Here is a 22651-nt window from a genome sequence, read left to right on the forward strand (position 1 = left end):
AGTCGAGATTGGAGAACTGGAGAGTAGAATCGGTAATGGTGTCGTGGTGATTAATAACCGCCGGTTGCTCCTGCCTCCCAATCGACCCCTTGATTTCAATTTAAGCGTGTGATTTTGTGGATTGCGATGCGACTTGTGAGATTACCAAGAAATCAGACTGCTTCAATTTAGGGGAGAATCGTTATAGCCGCTTATTTTTTTTCCCGCTCTCCTGCCCTTTGGACTAAAATTTTCTACTGGACTAAATTTTTCCCAATAACAAACTCATAAGACTTGTTGTAAATTTGATGCCCCTAGTTAAATGATGCCCTGGGAAACGACCCAGTTGGCCCTCCCCTTGGGCCGGCCCTGGCTCCCGTACGTTGGTCGTTCCACCATTAGTTGTAACATCCCGACTCTCAGGTATAATATTTATTTTTGGGGTTGATTGAGTGACTCGACGATTTGTATGCCCAAATCGTCGAGTAGAGTCGGATTGGTCATGTGGGTTTAATGACCAACTCGACGAGTCAGAGAGCCGACTTGCCGAGTTGGCGTTGTGTGAGAAAACCCTAAATCTTCGGGTTTGTGTCCTATTTAAAGGGCCTTAAGCCCTCATTTCTGCCTCACTATCCACCCAACTCCCCTGTGTGAAACCCTAATCGCATACAATGAGCTAAGAGAGAAAAGAGAGTTAATCTTGGGCATTTTTGTGATCTTTTGGAGGAGAAGTGGAGAGCATCAAATATTGGATCAAGAGGAGGCTTTTGGATCCAGAGATTCTTCAGAGATTTGCTTCAGTTGGAGGTAAAAAGATGCTAACTTGATCATTTCCTTATGAGATCTTGGTTTAGGGAGTTTTTAGGGTTTTCTCCCATCCATCTTGTGTCATCAAGTCATTTGAGCATGGTTTGAGTTTGAAACCTCAGATCTGGACTGTAGGAGGCCTTGTGAGTCCAAAGACCCGAGCTTTATTGAGCTGGAGGCAAGCTCTTGTGCATCTAGCCCTTGTTGGAGCTTGTATTGGCAATGTGAGCCTAATATTCCATGCATGAACGTAAAGCTTGCAGCTTTACGTGATGTTCGAGCCTTAGGAAGATAGATCCGGAGTATAAGGTATCAGTTCTGCCTTAAAACGACTGAATGAGAATTCTACTTAAGGGACTCGACGAGTCGATGAGCTAACTCGACGAGTCGGTTGGGGTTTGTCCCGATGAGTCTAAACACACTGTAACTCGGCGAGCTGAGTTGGGCTTTCATGAGGGTTCTAAGGAACCGAAGGGACTCGACGAGCCACATAGATGCACTCGACGAGTTGGGTCAACATGGACTGTTGACTCGAGTGTTGACTTCTGTTGACTTTAGGGTTTGGTCAAACTCGACGGATGGAGGTCATGGAGGGGTAAAATTGTCTTTTACCCACCCCAAGAGTTAAAGAGGGTCTAACATGAGTTTATTTAGAGTTGTGATCTTTAAGTTTTAATTAGAGATGCTTATTACATGTAGGCAGGGATTAGACTGTTCGAGGGATATTCAGTTTCCTTGCTTGCTTACGAGGTGAGTCTTCTCACTATACTTACCTAGAGTGGTAATCTATGTGCGACCATAGGGTCTTATGTGCTTATATTGAGTATTGTGGTATCCTGCATTATGTCTTTGTGATTTATGACGTGTATTATTCTGAGCTTACTGAGTTAGGACCGGAGGGTCCACCCGAGTTGTGGGGCCGGAGGGTTCCACTAAGACACATTGACCGGAGGGTCTTATTCGAGTATAGCCATGAGAGGCTAATGAGATGTGTGTGGTATTTTGGGAAACTCGCTAAGCTTCGTGCTTACCGTGTTATGTGTTTCAGGTACTTCTCAGGATCACGGGAAGGCATCGGCTTGATTGTACACACGAGTTGGAGATATCTTTTGGAGGATCCTGGATTGTGATTTAATCAACTTATGAACATGTGATTTTGATAATTTGACATTTTTGGAAATTCTGAGATTGTGTTAATGATATTAAATGTGATTTTCAAATCAAAAAATTTGTTTTGAAAATTTACGGTGTTACATTAGTAAATGTATTTCGACTTACATGAAATATTTTAAATAGATCCTTAGATTTTGAAAGATTTCAAAATTTTAAACATTTATGTTTAGCTTTGTGGAATGATATAGGTTTGATTTGTTTCATTTCCAGGTTGATTTTATCATTTTCTAAATTGAGGATGTGATTACAAAACTCAAAATCTGAAAAAAAAGGGGGCAATAGATGAGATTACGACATTGCATGTAATATTCTATTTCCTTTGCTTATTTGTTTTTAATTGTTTCTAACGGATATACAATGCATGTCAACTTTTTGTGGAAATGCCCTAGTGAAGCTAAACTGGGATTTCGTGGTACAACTTCTTAGTTAGTCATAAATGGTAGTGATAATATACAGAATGTTGAATTCTTTTAAGTGAAATTTATATTTTTTTTTGTTGGAATTGGTTGATTGCAACAAGGCTTAATTCAAACATATTCACATCTTTTTTTAACTTCACTGCAATTATTTTGGCAACCGAGGACAACACACCTAAAAAAACAAATAGTAAGGGTTGTCATTAGCCATAACATAATGGGTAAATTGCATTATTAAAGGCTCATGACATAATCATGGCATTTCATCTTCCTCATGGTGGGCATCTGTTAGACGGTTATCAGTGGTAAACAATCCATTTATTTTTATATTAATTTATTATAATAATTACTCTCACCATGAGTAATTTGATTTCATTATTTATCTTAATTTTTTTTAGCAAATCAGTCATGATAATAATGGTCTTTGTGATGAACCCTAACTAATTGTCCAATTATGTGATGTATTAGTTAACATATGCCCTACACTCTTCCATCATCTTTCCCTTCCACGACATGTATATAGTGTCATTAAAACTAAAATAGATATGAGATGATATCTTACTTTCAATTGTGGAAAACCACATATGAATCAAAATAGCACAAACTGCAACTCCAGTTAATACGTCTAAAAAACTGAAAGCTCGTATTAAGCAGTTGTGAGCAAAACAAACCTTCTAATCTCATAGTACATAATATCATATAAGACAATCCCAATTGAACCCATCCATTATGTCATGACCGCAACGCATGCATTTGTGTCTAAAATTTTTCCTAATGACCCCCCTCAATTCTAAATACTTACAATCCTCATAAACAATCGCCCACTTCTTTTGAACAACGCTCATTTTATGCATCCCTCCGAATCCATCCGCAGAAAACTTCCTAACCTCAAGGTATTTTTGGTCAAGCAACCTAAGCATACATAATCTAAAAAAAATTACAACTTTTTTTTCGATACCACTATGGAGCTCTTTTGGAATTCTTCACTTCTTTGATATTTCACCATCTTTTTAATTTTTGGTATCTTCACTTTTTTTTTTAGAACTTTGATCTTTTGATCTTCACTTTTGACTGCTCCAAAATTCTTACAACTTTTTCTTGTAATTCTCTCTTTCTTTCTTTTTTCTTTTTTTTCACATGTAACTCACTTTTTTTTTCACTCAAAACCTACATGCTTAAGCAGGGGCGCTCAACTTCAACCTTTATTGGTTAAAGATAAAATTTTCCTGGATACATTTCTGGTACACGATGCTAAACATATTGCATCCCTCAAACTAAGCAAAGTTGTGTTTTTGTCCCATGATTTCACTAGAATAAAGGGGGCCACAAATGCATTATAACGTGTATAAGCTCAACTAAACATTTAGGTCTTCAAAGAATCATCGAACATAATACTAGCATGAACCCTAATTGCTTTTACCAAAATTTTCTAATTTAGCCCTAGCAATTTTTATGCAAAATTTTCAAAATTTTCAAAATTTAACTAAAATTTTAACTAATGTAACAAACCCCCTACCCCACACTTAATTTATGCAATGTCCCCATTGCATATTATGCATGATAAAGAACAATAAACTAAAGAGGGAATTGGAACAAACTCCTCTGGGATAGTAGTCGCGAGGTTGATCTTCTTCATGTAAAGCTCCAACTTCAGCTGACTTTGGCATGGGAACAGCGCATCCATGCCTTGGGTGTCAAATCTCGTATGGTTGACAACTCTAAATATATGGGAAAAAGCATCTTGGAATCGCCTAGAAATGGTCTTCAAAAATATAGCCAATTGCCGCCTTGAATTGAATCAAATCGTCGACTCAAAGATAAAAGAATGAGCAACTCGTCGAGTTTTATGTGGAGACTCGCCGAGTTGAATCGTCATATGGGAAGAAATCGTGAATTTTCGCTGGAACTCGTCGAGTTATAAGGGTGCACTCGACGAGTTTTCGGCTCTGATCGTGCAAATTCTTCTTTCTGCTTCAGGTCTGTTTTTGAGGTCAAAGAGGGTATTAAGGTAATACACCTCCTTATATTCTTCAATGACGAAACTCCTTTTTAACCGTTAAAACCATCGGACTTATAAAATCATTCAAATCTTCTAATCTTCTCGTCTACGACTCGACCCCTCACTTTATTTCCTCACGTTTTATTCGTTCATTCTATCCCTCACCCTATATTATGAAAAGATCAAAAACAAATACCAAATAATAAAAAAAACATCAAAATAAAAATCCTAAATTATCCCTAAATACTAGAAGCTTAGAAAGAAAAAGAAAAGCAAACTCTAATGACGGGTTGCCTCCCGCAAGCGCTTCTTTTTGTGCGAGTCTTTAGCTGGACTCCCAACTTAATAAACTTCCAATAAACTCAATGTCAATCCATCCGTTGCATTGAATATTTTCTTTGGACCAAATTGTAAAATTTGGCTATTTGCTTCAAAAATTGGCCAAACGAGCTTTAATTCATAAAACCCAAGAATCAACTTGACAAGGGTTGGAACCGGTTGGATACTAATCAGAAATGGATCGCGCTTCAGAACTTTCTCCAAAGTTGGAATCGTCACCCCATGCTTCGAAACACAAACCGGAAAGACAGGGGGCCACGTCGTGGTAACGGTCAAACCACAGCTTGGTTCCTGCAATTCAGCTTGTTCTTGTTCTTCGTCCGACCTCTCTGCTAGCAACCTTTCCAGCTCCTCCAAATCTTTTTCTGGATTAAATTCTTCATCTTGTAACTTTAGCTCTTGTGACTCAGATTGTTCTTGTTCGTTAGACAAGATGTTATCTAACCATCTTCCAAATTTCATCAAATCTTCATCTGAGTCATACTCCTCATCTTCTTGCTCAATTTTCTGTATTACTTCCTCAAGAAAAGCATCAAGAGCATCGAGATTTGGAAAATACATAATAAATAAAAATTAAAATTAAACTAAATATAAAAAAATTAATCAAAAACTTGATGTGTGTAAAACCAACTAGTTTTAATCCTACTAACTTAAACACAAAGACAAACACACGAAAGGCAGTGTACCTATCGATTAGCAGTTTAGTTCAGGTAAGTAGGGTATCGAACACAGGGAACGGTAAACAATTAAAATAAATGCTAATATTATCTAAATAAAACAAGTAATAGAAATAGGGTTTTTTTTCTAGTTTTGCAAGACTAGAAACTTAAACAATTAACTAAAACTTAAAATAAGAAACTAAGAGCTAAGCAAATAAAAATCAACTAAATTCAATAATTAAGGATACTTCTGTTTAGGTTCGAATCATTTATTCCTATGGTTGATTTTATGACAAGTGCAACGGATTAATTGGCATTGGCTACCGATTAGTGTGATTAGGTTCACGTTCGGTATTACTAATCCTTAGAAAACAAATTAATTCAAGCAGTGATCAGTTGATTAAACCAATGAGTTTCCTAGTTTATTGATTCGGGTTAAGTACGACTTGTAATTAGCTAATCAAATTGGTGATTCAATTAACCTCTTGTTGATGGTGTATCACACAAGCTCACACATTAATTTACCTATCTTCTAGTTAATTCTAGTTTCACATTCGTTATTCCTAGACATATAACTATGTGGTCACATAAATCATATGAAATTTATAACTAAGAGATGTTCATACAACTTAATTACTGATTTATTAACAGAGAATAGTTGTTATTAACATATGAGGTTCTTTAACAAGCTTAACAAAACAATATCACCAATTAAAATTAATCATAACCATAAAATCAAACCATAATCACAAAATCATCTATCCCAAACAGAAGGTATGAGTTTTAGCTCATGATTACAGCAGAAACAAACTCAAAAACGAAATCAATTGGTAAAAACATAGTTCAAACAAGAGATTAGGTAAAGAGTAAACTTGATTTTGCCTTGATTCTCCTTAAAATTGAATGTAGGGTTGATTCCTTCGCTTCCCACGCTCCAGCAGCACCTTTAGTTGACAATTGGCCTCCAAGGGTTCATCTATATGCCAGGGTATCGATCTGAAAGTCCCTTTATATAGATTTTCACAAGACAGAGGTGACTCGTCGAGTCCAGTGACCGACTCGGCGAGTCCGTCACTTAAAACCCGTGCACGGCAAGTCAGCGCGTCCAGAATCGCGAAAGTTCGACGTGACTCGTCGAGTTTATGGCCTACTCGTCGAGTCCGTTTGGAATCAGCATTTTCTCAAAACACGAAAGTCGTCCGAAATTGTGTCTAGTTTTCAGATAATTTTTAATCTCGTCAATCGAAGTTACGGTTCATGAGATATAGCCAAAACACTGACGAGGGGTCAAGCTGTCCAACAACATCCTTCTTTCTTCAAAATCCAAGATCCAAGCTTCCAATCGCTAGTTCCGCTTCCTTTTCCACCCGAGCATGTCATTGTTGCTGAAAAATGAAATTCTAAACTAATTAAGCATCTTTTGTTCATTAAATGAGACAAAAACAACATAAAGTATTAAGATAATGCATGAATTTTATAACTAAATATGCCCATATCAGTACATGTTTACATGTTTCCAAAAATATAAAGAACGTCCAAAACGGAGTCCGTATTCAAAAGATACGACAGTTATTAGAAAACAAACCAATAGAACTAACTGTCTTTAAACTGCTAAAACCGTTTCTATCCATTGAGGCACTTGCACACCTCAAATAGAAATTTTGAGAACATTTTTGGACTCAGACTATGGTCTAATATTTAACTCCATACTCGGAATATTTTTAGCAAAAATATATGTAAAAGTTGAAAAATCGGACGTTTCGGGTCATTTAGACGTCAATCTTAAAACGCAATTTCCCGTAGTTCTACAACTTGAAAAATTAATCTGTTTAGGTTTTTGAAATCCTTGAACTCAAAACTATCATTCTCCACTTTCAAAAAAAATTAGACGTCGGGATCTTGGCACACAAATCTAGGAAGGTTTTAGAGCATTTTTGAGAAGATGACATCATTAGGCCCCACCATGCTTGCTTTGAAGAGTGAAAAATCAGCCAATACTTCCCTCTTGGACCCTTACCCACGTTTTTTACCACCTCCCCTTACCTCCCCTCTCCTTGGTTGAGTGTACACTTCTCCTTCTAATACAATTATGGGGTATGTTGTGTGTTGGACTTTCTATGGAGGCATGGCATGCATGGGTGCATGAGACACTCTTAGCACTATAAATAGAGAGCTTGGGATCTCATTCTCATTACCATTCATCAGCCTTCTATATTCTCTCTTTCAATCTCCCTTACTTTCCCTTTCTCTCTCGGTTTGGAACCCACCAACGAGAACCACCATAAACCGCCACCCTCTTCCCTTGTTCCTCCAATTTTTGACGACCAGACCACCACCATTGTGATACTTTACTTTTCTTCCCTTTTGTGGTTTTTTCATGAGCTATGATAGAGTTCCTTTTGTTTTGTGGAGTTTATTTCAAGTTCATAACATCCCCGGTGTAAGATCATTGCTAGTTCGTGTTTCTCACGATGCTTCCCGGAAAACAAACCATATTCATATCTAAACCGAATTCACGCTTCAAAAGGTGAGTGATTAAGGCCCTTTTTTATAGCTTTTTTATATATTTTGTATGGGGGACACATGTGCTCACATATTTCGTTTATCCAAAAACACTCTTAAAAACATACTAAAAAATGCTATGATTTTATGTGAAAGTTATGGTCCATTCAATACCTATTTTTCCAATCTTAAACCCTATGGTTTACAAAAAATTTGTTATTGCAAGTAGCTCACATCAATACCTTTTCAGGGACTACTCGCAAACATTCATACGACTTTTATACAATATATTATGATTTTTGCAAAATTGCCTATCATTGTAGCCTTTTTTCGGACCAGTCTGTATAAACGATCACTTTTACCATAGTTAGGGTTCATATCATGTCAGGGAAAAAATTAAGGACAAAGTAGACTCAATTTCTAAACCTTGAGAATTTACTCATCCTAATTCCAACTCACGATGATTATTATAGAAGTTTTCTAAAACAGGGACATAATCGACATTCTAGATTATTTTTCCTGTTTTGTCTTTCAAATACATACATACATATATATATATATATATATATATATATATATATATATATATATATATATATATATATATATATATATATATATATAATATGTGACATTTCCAATTATGTAGTATTCAAAGATCACACTATTACCATATATATATATATATATATATATATATATATATATATATATATATATATATATATATATATATATATATATACTAGACGTGTCACGCGCAAAGCAGCGGCGATAATAACTCTTTTGGCGAGTAGTTTTTTTAGGGGGAAAATTATTGGATTTTATTATTAGTTGTTATGTAATCAATAAATTACCACTTTTAATTAAAATATTTATGTTTACAACTTATATTTATATTTTCTGTATATACATTTGATGTAAATTTATTATTTTCGGTGTCTAGTCTAATAAATAAAAATTAATTTATATAGATGAATTTAATATTTTAAAATTTTCATTTTGCTCTAAATTAAATTTCTTAAAAAACTTTCATATTTCAAGTCTTCAAACCTTTGGCAAGTATTAATGATTTTGTTATGCATAATTGATTTGTACAAAAAACTTTGTATCTTATACCTCTTAAAATTCAGGATATGACTAATATGTTTTATAATATATATATATATATATATATATATATATATATATATATATATATATATATATATATATATATATATATATATATACTAGCTGTCTACCCACGTAAAGCAACGGCGGCGAATAACTTCATTCGATAATTAGTTTATTTCAATTATAAGTTTATTCGGAAAACACGTTATATTTCAAAGAACACAAACATATACATACTGTTATTAATCAGTTTTGCGGCTACGATTAGTTTCTTTTGGCAATTAGTTTCCTTTCGCCAATTAGTTTCTTTTGGCTATTATATTCGTTTCACCGATTAGTTTCTATACGGAAACATGTCATTGTCTAAAGAACATGAAATGTGTCGGAACTCGATTGCATTCCACAAAGGTCGGACACATTATTCTGATATGTTGCTGGTTATCCCGAATTGCAATGCCATTATAAAGTTCTTAGGGTTTTTATGAACAGACAAATATTAGTTTCATTTTGGAAAATATTTTCCAAACGTTAATTAGTTTATTTTTTTCAAATATTTTCTTTTGACATTTCGTTTTTTAAAGCATGTCATATTTTCTCTAGATTTGTTCCTTAACGACTTTTTTTTTAAAAGTCAAATATTATGTTGCATTTAATTTATGTAACAATAATAAACTGTTTAAATTAGAAAAGTGGCTCATTTAAAATTAATGACTAAGGAACTATGAAGTTGGGAAAATTGACAAACTGTAGTACTTATCCAAGAAATACAATATAACAATAACCTTATATATTATGATCATGACGTCATTACAACTTTTCAAATATGTTTAAGTATAGGATTATCTTTAAGTTGCTTTGGGCTTTATGGCAACTTTAAATCTCATAATAGTTAAGTTATGTTGTGCATTTGTGAACTTTAATCTCTAAATCTCATAATAGTTAAGTTGTGTTGTGGTTTTGTGAACTTTAATCTCCTAATAGTTAAATTATGTTTAGATCAACTCTACTAAAACAAAATTTTATTTAATGATACAGGTATATTCATAAACTTTAAAAAAAATCATTTTAAATATGATAACTAATTCAAATTATTTCACACTTTTAATAAATCAATTATATCTAAAATATGGATTTGAATGTAACACCCCGTTTTGAAAAGTACTTTGGTTGTGGTTTCGGAGGCCCAGGGTATAAGGGATTCGGTCTTTTATGGGATCTCGAGTTTTATCCGGAAGGTTTTAGGATTGGGGTGTGGCTAGGAGCGTAGGGCTTCCCGCCACCTTTTCATGTATATTAACTTCGTCGGAAACGGACTTAGAATAAAGGAGTTATGACATTTTGAAGTTATTGTCAATTTTAGCCCCTAATGGATTTTTGTGACAAGGCAGCCCATGCATGCAAGGAATGCATGCGTGTACTTAGCTGGGTACGCCCAACGTAAGTTGGGTTATGCCCAGCGTATAAAGATGTATGGTCGCGGGTGCGGAGAGGCGTACACCCAGCATACGAGAGGTACACCCAGCGTACGCTCAGAGTCCCCAAACCCTAATTTTTAGGGTATGTCACTATATAAAGAACATTATACCCTTAAGGACCAGCCTCCTCATCTTTAGACAGCCACCACGAAACCCTAATCCTCCCTTGAGTGTTCTTGGAGCTTTGGAGGCCATTAGAGAGCATTTTGGTGTTGTAAAGCCATTGTTTCAAGCAAGTGAAGAATATTGCAAGGTGGTGGATGAAAGAGGAAGCAGTAGATCCAAGATTGTGGTTCCATTTCAGACCATTTCAAGGTATAAAGATCTAAACTTGGTGATTATCTCCTTAGATCTCTTAGATTGAGTTTCTGGACCATTTTGGTCCAAAGGTTGAAGCTTTGTGGTCCAATCCGATTTCTAGAACTTGGAGTTGCTACTCTCAGTTCTAAATGATCCCCTAAGGCAGAAAGTTGCCATCTTGGATGTCCTAATGGGTTCGTGCATGAGTTAAGACCATTTCTATGGAAGTTAGTTATCACATTTCAAGTTTGGGCTCTATTGGTGGGTTGCAAGCCACCAAGTGAGGGACTTTATGGTTTATGAAGTTGAAAAGGACTTGGATCTGTGTTTATAGCTTCTGGAGTAGAGTATTAAGCACTTAATGGGAAGGTGACTTAACAGGGGAGTACGCTAAGCGTACATGCAGGTACGCCCAACGTACGAACCATTTAGCTTGTACGCTCAACGTACATAAGAGTACGCCCAGCGTACTCATCAGATATGGCTTTGGCTTGTTTTGGGCCTCGGTTTGGGCCATGCAAGGGATTTTGGTTCTTTGGGCCTTAGTGGGCCATCAGAAGTCATATAATATGGGCCAAGAAGATGTTTGGGCTTAGGGTAAGGCCCATTAGAGGTTTTGGGCCCAATTTAGCAAATTGGGCCATTAGTGGGCCACTAGTGGGCTTGGGAAGCCTACCTAGTGTTAGGCCTTTGTAGATCATGGTTTGGGCCTTAGAAAGGGATCAAGTTGGACTAGGGGTAAAACGGTTATTTTACCCTAAGAAGGATTATTGATTTGGACTAAGTGATATTTTGGTATTGGTAGCTCGGGGAGCCGAATGATCAGCAGCTCAGGAATTGCCAGATAGCAGCCAGAGGGTTAACAACAGGACTTCAGCAGTGCAAGGTGAGTTTCCTCACTGTGTGTATGGGTCTAAGGCCACAATGCCGACCCATTATGTTTGTGTATAGTAGGAAGACCCGGGGGTTAGCCCTGGGCACTGTATTGTATGTTATATGTTCCGGATCATGATCCGATGTCGGGCGAGGCCCGAGGAATGTTAGTATGCTAGAGGTCTTTGTGATTCTTGCATGTGTCGGTACGATAGGTTCCAGACCAAGGTCCGATGTCGGGGCAAGCCCGAAGTATGTTTATATGGTGGTATGTTCCGGATTAGGGTCCGATGCCGGGGCAAGCCCGAGGAAGATTTATATGTGCATGTTAGATTACACTTGTTGTCTTTGTGATGCATGTATGTGCCTGGTAGGGAGGTGAGTGTGGGCGAGGTCCCGTATCTCATTACTAGCGGGGTATGGATAGGGTTCTATATCTCAATATTAGCAGAGTAGGGGCGAGGCCCGTAATAGGAGAGAAGTGAGTGTGGGCAGGGGCCCGTATCTCACTGACAGCAGGAGCGTGGACGGGGTTCCATAGCTCATCAGAAGAAGATTAGGGGCGGGGCCCAAGTTAGGCGAGGCCTTAGAACAGGAGTACAGTAGAGTATGTTTCTTTATGTGCTAGTATGTTATATGTTTGTATGTGTATAGTGGGTGAGGCCCAGCGATAGGCAGGGCCTATGAGAGACAGATCTGTATACCGAGCGGGGCTCGATGCCAGGCAGGGCCTGACGCCGGGCGGGGCCAGATGCCGGAGTGAGTCCGATGTCGGGCAAGTCCCGATGCAGCGGGCAGGGGCCCAGTATGTGGTTATATGTATGGTATGTGGTAGATTGGGGAACTCACTAAGCTTCGTGCTTACGGTTTTCAGTTTTGGTTTCAGGTACTTCCGGTAGTGGAGGGAGGAGCTCGGGATGACTGCATCGCACCCACCATGATGTTTAGCATGGGATGTTTTACTCTGATGTAATAAATAAGTGTTTTGAGAAGATACTCTGATTTGATAACTATGGTTTATTAATGAATTAAAATGAAATTTTTTGACCGTATTTCTGGGATGTTACAAGTTGGTATCAGAGCCTTGGTTTGAGGGATTCAGGCATACCCTCGGGTGTGTCTGAACTCAAACTGAGGACTTGGTATGAAAAATTTCAAAAGAAAATCATTTTTATAAAAACGAGCTTTAAGAAAAAGAAAAGAGCTTTGAGAAAGAAGTAAAGGGTGTGGTGCATGAAATCAACCGAGCTCAAGTAAGTTCTCCCAAATTACCCATACATGTTTGCTTAGATATGATACGCTTATGAGAATTGCATGCTAGATTAGGACTAAGGATCTAGGAAGGATGACTTATGTGCCTGTTATGTGTATGAGCTTTATGAGTTGCATGCTAGTACAAATTCTTGATATATGGATAGAATTGCTTGATTATGTTCTGGTTAGATTTTCCTTTTGTCCAAATGCTACTTGCTTTTTGCTTTGTGGGACTCTGAGTGATGGGAGTTAGCCATTAGGTGAATACGTCAAGTCACATGTGACTAGGGTTGAATAATCTCAGAGTGTTGGATTTGGCCCTATTGCACAGCTCTCGTCTGAGTCTAACCATTGTAGGGATGAATCCTTTACTTGAAGGATTATATGAGCCTCGTCACATGTGATGGTATTCAGGTAGTGGCTAATTGGCATTACGAAGATACCTTTAGTAGCTGAGGACTGGGTTGGGTTATAGATTTCCCTAAGGTAAGCCTAGGATGAGATTAGTGTTGGGAGCAATAGTAGTAGTGCAAGGGACTTGGTGGAGTCAAGGCAATCTTTGAGGAAAGTACGAATAGATGTGGATGGTAGTAGGGGCCCATACTACTGGAAGTAGAGGATCTGTACTTGAATCAAAGAGGGCTGATATAAAACCAGGGAACTTGTAGGGCGTGTGTCATCCCTTAGTAGTGATAAATATTCTGATGATTATTATGATATGTTGCAGAATGGTGATGCTACGGGGTAGACCAGTTGGCGATTCAGGCGCCGGTGAGGGATCAGGCTCGGGCTCAGGAGCCGAGCAGCTCGGGGAGCAGATGAGAGAGTTTATTTCAGCAGAGGTTACGCACAGTATTCTACACCAGACTCCTGTGATCTTTGGTTCGGTCAAGGAGGGTATTTTAGAGCTTCTGGATGAGAAGATGGGAGCTTTTCATACTGAGATGATGGCCATGATAGGGGCGCGTACCCTGACATTCCGAGAGTTCAGAGCTTGTGGAGCTCCAGATTACCATGGGGCTCGGGACCCCATCGCTAGCTGCAGGTGGTTGGCCGATGTTGCCAATGCTTTCCATACGAGCCGGTGTCCCGAGGGGGACAAGGTCCGACTTGCCTCCTGTCTTCTGAAGGACAGAGCACGGGATTGGTGGGAGGATGTTGGACATGCCATTGGGGATGATGCCGCGTTGGACGCGATGACATGGAGTGATTTCTCGGCCAGGTTCAAGGCTGAGTTTGCACCGATGATTAAGGTGCAACAGCTAGCGCGGGAATTTCAGGACCTCCAGCAAACGACTGAGACTGTGGCAGAGATTACCGCCAAGTTTAGGGAGATGGATCTTCTTATTCCGCAGTATGTCATGTACGAGGAGATGAAGAAGGCCCGATATCACGAGATGCTGAGGGCTGACATCAGGGAGTTTGTGAGCAGGTCCAACTGCCAGATGCCGGAGGATATGATTGCTCGAGCCAGGGAGAGGGAGATCGACCTAGAGCACCTCAGGAAGAGGAAGCAGGATGAGATTCAGGTAGCCACAGGTTCAGGCAAGAGACTCAAAGGGTCAGACTCGAGATCGAGGGACTATCAGAGCCGCAGCCGATGCAGGAAGTGTGGCAGGACGCACGAGGGTGCGTGCAGGAGTGGTAGTGGTGGTGATTCTAGCTGCTTCAAGTGCGGCCGGACTGGTCATTTTAGCAGAGATTGTATAGCTACCACCACCCAGGGATCAGACCTGATATGCTTTCATTGCAGTCAACGGGGCCACAAGAAGGCCCAGTGTCCGAGTTTGTTTTCAGCAGGACAGGTGATAGCACCTGCCTCTGCGACTTTGAGGATCACCGACGACTGTCAGGGCCGGGCAGGGGCGCCTGTGGCAGGGAGAAGGGCATTCCAGTTGATTTCAGAGGAGACGCGAGCAGCCCCTGATGCGGCAGGTGCGTATCTTTCACTTTCCTATCAGCTTTTATTTGTGATTTATTTATTATGGTACTGCATTGATGTTAGTTAATGTGCTTTGGAATTATGTTTCCTGCTTATGATTAAGTTATATGCCATATGCATACCATGGATGTTAGAGTAGTAGTTCGAAGATGTTTCCCTTAAAAGCAGGTTCTCAGGATGCAGTCACTGTAGCAAGTGTGAGTGGGGCTCGAGAGGTGTCCTGTGAGTCTTCAAGAGTGGTTCAGATTTGGTATTGGTTAGTTTTGGAGCACTAGCAGTGGTAAGCGTTGGTTGTCAGCAGATCGACCCTTTAGATGGAGAGAAGGATTGGGAATCCTTTCCAAGCTGGGAGCTGTAGGGATCTAGTTGAATCGAAGTGGGGGAGAACTATCCCACAGGTCAGGAGCAGAAGTAAGTGCAAAATTGAGATGAGTTCGCAACTTTGTTGGGAAGGAAAGCAGCCCAAGTGGCTGTTTGGATTGAGGAACGCGCGAGTTGGGAGTTTGGGAAACTTCCTAACATTCAGTTCATGTATTCACAGTAGTTGATAGCTGGTTGGGAACCAGGTGAGAGATTTTCTCGGCGGGACGCGAGTTTAGATAGGATGTAAGACTACGGGATCGTCGTAGCATTCCCGAGCAGTTAGGCTGAGCGGGAAGAGTAGTAAGGCTGCGGGATAGCTGTTGCATTTCGATAGCAGCTAGTTAGAGGAGTGTGGGTGAAGGACCGTATCTCCTAGTTAGAGGAGTGTGGGCGAGGCCCGTATCTCCTAGATAGCATGATAGAGATCGAGAAATGATAGTTCGTTGAATTTCAGGATGGAGTTGGTCCTGCATAGCCCTAGATAGGTGGGACCTGTAGGGGAGGCCACTCCAATATATAGTTTGGGTGAGACCCGTAGGCGAGGTTCGTGTGATTATAGCAGCGCAGGTGGGACTTGGTTGAGACCATAGGGTTAAGATAGGGGATCGAGGATCCCAGGGCTTAGGGAGTCAGAGTGGCAAGGTAGATAGAGCAGTTTTAGATAGCCGACGTTTCTTTGGAAGTCGTTGGGAGCGACTGAGAGTTTGAGCTCGGGTTCAGTAACCGGAGGGAATCTGGTATTCCAGATAGTGGACAGATAGGTTCGGACCTGGGAGGTCCCAGTTCTTTTGGAAAAAAAGGCAAGAGGCAGCATGGTGTTCGAGCAGAAGTGACGATCATGAGGGTTCTTGTGTGCGAAGTAGCTTGTGGATCGGAAGTGATAAGCCACTTGCATCGAGATTAAATAATCTCAGAGTAATGGATTTGACCCTGTTGCGCATCTCTCGTCTGAGTCAATCCGTTGCAGGGATGAATCTTCTACTCGAAGGATTATCTAAGCCTTCTGTCAAGTATAATTGACCGGTAGATGGTTGTGCAGGAGTAGTCGGTTAGGGAGACAGACCAGTTTGGGATTCGGACTCTAGGAAGACAGATGTGGTTTGCGGAAGTTTGAAGTTCGTTTTCTTCAGAATGGAAGACCGATTTGGCTTTCAGTCTTCTTGGGGATATTGTTTCACGCGTAGAATCATCGTTTGTGTTCCTCAGATCAGTTGTTGGGAGATGGGTGTTAGTAAGAAGAGACTTCGAGTGTAGAAGGATTTGGAGGAGGGAACCACGTAGATTTCCAGACAGTATTTGAGTTCAGCTGGGAGGATAGACCGCGTGGACGCACAACGATAAATTGCGTTTGGATTGATAGATGAGCGATAGGGCTATGGACAGTGATTGTGTTGGAAGTGTTCTAAGACTATGGGGGGTTCTGTAGCATTCACACGCTGCCATATATTGTGGGGAGTGTTGTAAGTCTACGAGTGTAGCTGTAGCATTCGTGGATTCGTTCGAATGGGTTAGACCAGGGTAGACCGGTTCGCAAGGTCATGGGGAATCCATAGCTAAGGTGGAATCAGGGTTGGTGATGATTATTCGATTGGATATCTCTGGGCGAGCCCGGATGGTTATGGGATTTCGGAATGGAATTGGTAGAGATGGTTGAGGCAAGGGTTTGGACCTTGAGTTGCAGGATCTTGTGGATAAGCGGTACGTGACTCAGGAGGCCTACGGCTAGGTGGTCCTGATATTCGATCTCTTGGGAACCTGGTGGTTGGACCGGGTGCGAGACTGGTAATCTCCGGGATCGGCTAAGGATGTCTATTTACCAATCAGGTAAGGTTAATCGGATGTTATGGTGCATAAAGGATCTCAACGTAGTGGCGGGGTATCGACCCGTTTCGGAGAGGACTCCGAATCGGGGTTCGTGCAGATTCAATACAGGATTTTGATTCTGTGAGATGGGATACGGGAGCATAAGGATGCCAAGGGCATCAAATGCAGTATACCAGGGTAATGAGAGGGTTTGGTTCGATGGTAGCTCAAGCCATCATGATGTACCTCGAGTGGTTCTATCAGTGATGGGACCACGACATGTTGAAACCAAGTAAAGACGGGTCAAAGGAGGTCGGGTATGAAGTAAGACTATAGTTGTTCTGGTAGCATTCATCTTTGCGTCAGGTTCAGTGGCTACGGGTTGTCAGCCTGTCATGATCGGATAGATCAAGGATTGAAGGAGTCAAGAGAAGAGGTATTGCCAGGGCAGTTATTGTCAGACTAGGTGTCCTTCGGAGGTCATGTGGGACTGCCAAGCGTGTGTCTCCGGCTCAGGAGTCTGTCAGGGAGACAGACCACCTCGAGGCTTTAGGTTTTAGATGGAGCGGATGTGATCAGGTTACAAGGAAATCATTCATCTTTGAATTCTAGAACCCTGTGAGGGTTGGTTTTGATTGCCTCGGGAAGACTGGGGCATTCCCAGGTTTGTGGTCGTGTTGCTCAGGTAGTCTGGTAGGTCGGGGATGGTGATGCATGACTTCGAGGACGAAGTCTAATTTAAGTGGGGAAGAGTTGTAACACTCTGATTCGAAGTACTCGGTTGGGGTCTTGTAAGGCAAAGGGTAGGGGCGATTCGGTCTTTTATGCGTCTAGGGTTTTATCCGGAAGGTTTTAGGCTTGGAGGTGTCGATGGGTGCGTAGGGCTTCCCGCCACCGTTTTGTGGATATAAAGTTCATTGGAAACGGACTTAGAATGAAGGAGTTATGTGTAACACCTGATTCCTGGTATGCCTATTATTTAAGTATTTTGTGTCTTTCCCTGGGACTCGACGAGTTGGTGGCCCAACTCGTCGAGTAGAGTCGTGACTCGCGGACAGTTTAAGTGACCTACTCGACGAGTCAGGAGACTGACTCGGCGAGTAGGTGCTGGTTGAGTGAAACCCTAAATCTGAGGGTTTGCACCCTATTTAAACACCTTATCTCAGCCTCCATCACCCTTATCACTCACAGAAAGTTGTGTATCGAAACCCTAGCCGTTTTTGTGTGTTCTAAGGCCATCTTGGTGCATTTGGTGGTTTGTGAAGCTTGAAGAAGAAGAAGAAGCTTGAGAGTTCGAGTTGGGGCTTAGAGATTCAGAGATCTAGTTCCATTTTCAACACAATCAAGGTAAATGCCCCTGTCTTGGTCTTCTATATGTGCATTTATCCTTAGACTTGGGTTTTGGGCATATTTATGGCTTTCCAAGCCATATTCGGATTTGTGGTGTATCATATGAGGTCTTGACTTCAGATCTGAGTCATTGGAAGGGTCTCATGGCATAAAGGTGCCAACTTTATGGCCATGAGAGCCCCATGCATCTTGTAAAGCACTTTTCATGGCTTTTTGAGCCAAAACCCCCATGCATGTACACCAAGTTTAGAGCTTTACGTATGAAATGGACATTAGGGGGCCAAATCTATGGTTTTGTGGTGGTAAGGCCCATTAAAATCGACTGTATAGTGTTGGTGATGGATGTACTCGACGAGTTGTTCTTGGGACTCAGCGATTCGCGGTGTAATGACCACGAAATCCTTTCTGTGGACGGACCAGCTGTTAGGGAGGAAAGTCCCTTAGATGTTTAGACTCGTAAAGGGACCTGGAAATCGTGGGACTCGGCGAGTGTATGAACCGACTCGACGAGTCCAAGGCAATCTCCCAACCTTTGAAGATGGACTCGACGATTTGTTCATACAACTCGGCGAATCGTAGACCAGACACATTCTTATGAGGGAGATGAGCTCGCTGAGTTCAAGTAAGAACTCGGCGAGTCGGATGAAGATGGTCCTGATGGTTTGAATGAAGGAGAACCCGTCGAGTTCTTGCTAACACTCGATGAGTGGAGTCGGGGTTGGATCGGATTAGTAGAGTATGGACTCGGCGAGTTGGTGGACCAACTCGGCGAGTCAGGTCAACTGGGTGTTGACTTTGACTGGTTATGGTGATGACCCTGGTTAGGGTCATATGTTCTGTTTGATGACTTGAGGATTGTCGTGTGGGGATTGAGGAGTCGAGGAGAGCCGACCTTCACGCCGAGGACAGTTCAGACGCTACACGACATCGAGGTGAGTTACCTTCCAGTAGGAGTGGGTCTAAGGCATCAAGGCCGGCCCACTAGTTATTGTTGGTTGGGATGATTATCTTAGTGGTAATCGTCTGGCCTGTTATTGTTGGGTATTCAAGTATGCTAGATTACTGGATAAGTGAGTATGCTAGTTTGCTAGTTGCTATGTTATGTGAAATAGTATCAGTAGAAGGGGACTAGTCCCCGATTCGGTCTTTAGGACCAATGGGTAGGTCGGACACCCCAGATTTGTCTGACATCATGATTATGATATGATATTATGTGTTAGTAGTAGGGGTGAAATAGTCCCCGTGTTCGGTTGAGATAGACCGGAGGGTAGGTCAGCACCCCAGAATAGCTTGACATGGGTAGGTCAGCACCCCAGAATAGCTTGACATGGGTAGGTTAGCACCCCAGAATGGCTTGACATGGGTAGGTCAGCACCCCATAATAGCTCGACATGGGTAGGTCAGCACCCTAGAATGGCTTGACATGGGTAGGACGGGCGCCCCAAAACTGCCTGATAGTATGTATGCTATGTGATTGTATAGTTTGTGGTATGATGGGGGAACTCACTAAGCTTTGTGCTTACAGTTTCAGTTTTGGTTTCAGGCACGTCTTCGTCCAAGGAGAAGGAGCTGGCGGGGTAGCAGCGCCTCACACACACATGATTTCCGCTTAGAGTTTTTCTGGGATTGTACTCTGATATTTATTTCCTTCAGCTAATATGGTTTGAGACATGATACTACGGTTTATGTATTGATATGATTTTGGCAATGTTTTGATAAACTATTTTATAAATCACATAATTAAAAACGAAATTTTTGGCCTCGAAATTTGGGATGTTACAAGTTGGTATCAGAGCCCTGGTTTGAGTGATTCGGACACACCCTCGGGGTTGTCTGGACTCAAACCGATGGACTAAAAGATTTTTCCCAAGGGAAAATAGTTTCTAAAATTTTAAGTTAAAGAATTTTGAGAAAAGACAAGGTGTGTGATGCGTGCGACCGGTCGAGCTCAAGTAAGTTTTCCCCAAGATACCCATACTTGTTATGTTATGTGTATGATTCATGATTCTGAAAACTGCATGCTAGATTAGGGCTAAGGATCTAGGAGGATGCCTTGTATGCCTGATATATGATTCTGAGAACTGCATGCTAGAGTAGGGCTAAGGATCTAGGAGGATGACTTGAATGCCTGTTGTATGAGTTATATGCCAGGACTGTTCAGTCAGCGGTAGGATAGCCTGATTAGGTTATGCCTGATGTGGTTACTCGATGCACGAATGCTGCTTGCTTTGTGCTTAAGGGGTCCTGGATAACTTTAACTAACGAGTGAGCGGATAGGTAATAGTATTCGCAAGCTAGTTAGGGAAGGGAAGTATGGACTCCTAGTGCAGCTGATGGCGGAGAGTAGGTCGGAGAGTGCCCTAGGAAAGCCTAGGACGAGATTAGTAGGAAAGGGTATCGGTAAAGGGACTTGGTGAAGTTGAAGCAATCCTTGAGGAAAGTACGGATAGATGTGGAAGGTAGTATGGGCCTGTACTACTGGAAGCAGAGAATCCGTACTCGAGTCAAGGAGGGCCGAGATGGAACCAGGGAACTTGGAGAGTGTGTGAGACCTCTCGAGAGCATGAACGATCCTGACGTTTATGTGTTTATTTGCAGTATGGCAATCACGCGACATGGAACGGGAGGTTCAGGATCAGGATCAGGATCAGGATTGGGTGCAGGATCCGAGTAGGTTGATGACGGGCTATGCGAGTTCATCGTGTCTGAGATCACGAGAGGTATCCTTGAGTCCACCCTGGCTATTTTCGGGTCGATCAAGGAAGGGATTGTTGAGCTGATGGAGGATCGCCTCCGAGCATTAAGGAGTGACTTGGCGTTCAGCCAGTCGGGTACGCGCACACTGTCCTTTAAGGACTTCAGAGGGAGTGATGCGCCAGATTTTCACGGGGTGAAGGGCCCCATTCCTGCCAGGAGATGGATCGCAGACATTGAGTCTGCGCAGTTGACGAGCTTCTGCCCGGAAGGGTCGAAGGTTCGCTTTTCTGTGGGATGTCCGAGGGACATAGCTAGAGACTGGTGGGAGTCAGTTGGTGACTCGTTGGGAGCTCCAGCCGTCGAGGCTATGACATGGTCAGATTTCGTGACCAGATTCAGGGCTGAGTTTGCGCCGGCTGTGGAGCTTCAGCAGCTGGCCAGAGAGTTTTTGGATATGAGGCAGACTACGGAGACAGTGGCGGAGATCACTGCCAAGTTCCGGGAGAGATCATTGTTGGTACCCCAATATACGGGGGATGAGGAGATGCGGAAGACCCGCTACCATGATATGTTGAGGGCTGATATCCGGGAGCATGTCAGCTATTCAGCCTGCCCGACCCTGGAGTCCATGATTTCCAGGGAGCGGGAGAGGGAGCTCGATTTGGAGCACGTCAGGAAGAGGAAAGCAGAGACTGAGCGGGTATCAGGGGTTTCGGGGAAGAAACCCAAGGGATCCGACGTTAGGTCGAAGGGCCAGCCGGGCCAGAGCCGCTGCAGGAAATGCGGCAGGCCGCATGAGGGAGCTTGTAGGGCGGGATCGTTCGGCTGCTACAAGTGCAGCAGGACGGGGCACTTTGGCAGGGATTGTACTGCCCCCGCCCCCACACTGCAGATGTCAGATCTGATTTGCTTCCATTGCAATCAGAGGGGCCATAAGAAGGCCAACTGTCCTAGATTGACAGCAGCGACAGCAGCAGCGCTAGCGGCAACGCTGACCCCAGCTTCGGCACGGGTGACGGATGGCCGGAAGGCCAAGGTAGAGGCTCCAGTGGTGCAGAGCCGAGCATTTCAGTTGACAGCCGAGGAGGCACGCGCTGCACCCGATGTGGTGACGGGTACGATTTCTTTCTTATGCTTTTATGTTATGTCGATGTGATTTTGATATGTTATGTATGTGCTTTGTTTAGGATCATTCCATGTGAACGCTATCCCAGTTCAGGTATTGTTTGATTCGGGTGCTACCCGATCGTTTGTCTCTCTTGCGCTTAGCAAGAAGTTTCCTAAGTCTTCGAGCATGCTGGATTGCCCTCTAGAGGTCGAGATTGCGGACGACCGGTCAGTGCGAGCATCAGAGGTCTACCGAGATTGTGTTTTGAGGCTGTACGAGGAGCGTTACCTGGTAGATCTGGTTCCCATACCTTTGCGGGGGAACAAGGTTATTACTGGTATGGATTGGCTAAGCCCCAATGGGGCAGTGATTGACTGCGCGCAACAGTTGGTGTGGATCAGGACCCCAAGTGGGGGAGAGCTAGTGGTTCAGGGCAAGAGGCCATAGCGAGGACCAGCTTTATGTTCAGCAGAAAGAGCTAGGTGCTACCTTCAGC

The sequence above is a fragment of the Lactuca virosa genome, chromosome 1, assembly GCF_052849685.1.
Source record: "Lactuca virosa cultivar CGN04683 chromosome 1, Lactuca_virosa_CGN04683_v6, whole genome shotgun sequence".
Classification (NCBI taxonomy): Eukaryota; Viridiplantae; Streptophyta; class Magnoliopsida; order Asterales; family Asteraceae; genus Lactuca; species Lactuca virosa.